Source organism: Phacochoerus africanus, chromosome 1 (genome assembly GCF_016906955.1).
Source record: "Phacochoerus africanus isolate WHEZ1 chromosome 1, ROS_Pafr_v1, whole genome shotgun sequence".
Taxonomy (NCBI): domain Eukaryota; kingdom Metazoa; phylum Chordata; class Mammalia; order Artiodactyla; family Suidae; genus Phacochoerus; species Phacochoerus africanus.
The window spans coordinates 49168165-49169595 of record NC_062544.1 but is presented as its reverse complement, the minus strand read 5'-3'; the positions used below and the strand labels follow the sequence as shown (position 1 = coordinate 49169595).

General features: G+C 38.5%; 1 pseudogene; it reads right to left on the bottom strand.

Annotated features, from left to right (window-relative positions):
- Positions 1–207: 207 nt before the first annotated feature.
- LOC125138107 (heterogeneous nuclear ribonucleoprotein A1-like) lies at positions 208–781 on the bottom strand (annotated as a pseudogene).
- Positions 782–1431: the final 650 nt, after the last annotated feature.

Sequence of the window (1431 nt, the reverse complement as noted above, 5' to 3'; positions counted from 1 at the left end):
ATAACCTGTTAGACAATTAGTCACAGATACAGTCCTATAGTTTTTTCACCCACACACATGAGCATTGTCTAAAACATGTCTTCTTTGTAGCAGTTAGGCTTGGCTACCAGTGTGCTTGGCTGAGTTCACCAGTCTGTTGTAACTTGTAGCTTACCTGCTATTTCTCTGGCTCTCCTCTCCCTGGTAAGCTTTGTTTCCTGTCAGTCATTAAAACCTTCAGCCACTTTCATAGCTACTGCTACTGTTGGAACTGCTATATCCACCCTGGTTTTGCAGTCTGGCAAAATTTTGGCCTCCGCCGTCATAGGGGCCAAAACTTCTGCCTCCAAAGTTTCCTGCTTTTATGGGTCCAAAATTTGAAGACTTTTGTTACAATTGCCAAAGCCATTGTAGTTTCAGCCACCTCTGAAATGCTTCCATCATTACCAAATCCATTATAGCCATCCCCATGGCCACTGTATCTACCAACACCATGGCGCCACCAGAGCCACCTCTGCAATGTTTCCTTCACAACCAAAGTTGTCATTCTTCCCAAAATGACCTCTGCAACCACCACCAAAGTTTGCGGAACCATTAGGGCTTCTTTGGCTGGATGAAGCACTAGCCATTTTTTGCTTAGGCCTTTCCATAACTCAGTTGTATCATTCATAGTACAATATTTCTGAATGACATCCTGCCTACTGAATAAAGGTCATCAAAGACTACCAAAGCAAAGCTCCTTCTTGCCACTGCCTCCGTCAGTCAAGATATCAATCACTTCAATTTTCCCATACTGTTCAAAAGAATTTCATTTATTTATGTTTATATTTCCATCACTAAATGCTTTTGAACATCAAAGGAAACCATCAACAAAATGGAAAGACAACTTAGAGAGTGGAAGAAAATATTAGTAAGAAATGTGACTAACAAGGGATTAATTTCCAAAGTATTTGGTTTACACAGCTCAACATAAAAACAATCAAAAATGCACAGAGGATCTAGACAGACTTTTTTTCAAAGAAGACATACAGAAGGCCTATAGGCACATGAAAAAAATATTCAACATTGCTAATTATTAGAGAAATGTGCATTAAACCTACCATGAGATATCACCTCACTTCTGTCAGAATGGCCATCATCAAAAAGTATACAAACAGCAAATGTTGGAAAGGATGTGGAGAAAAAGGAACTCTCCTATATTGTTGGTGGGAATATAAGTTGGTGCAGCTACCATGGAGAACTGTATGGAAGTTCCTCAAAAAACTAAAAATAGAACTATCATATGATCCTACAATCCCACTCTTGGGCATATATATCCAGATAAAACAGTAATTTGAAAAGACACATGCATGCCAATGATAATTATAGCAATATTTACAATAGCCAAGATATGGAAGCAATATAAGTGTCCATCAACAGACAAGTAGATAATTAAGATGTGGTTGGTATATA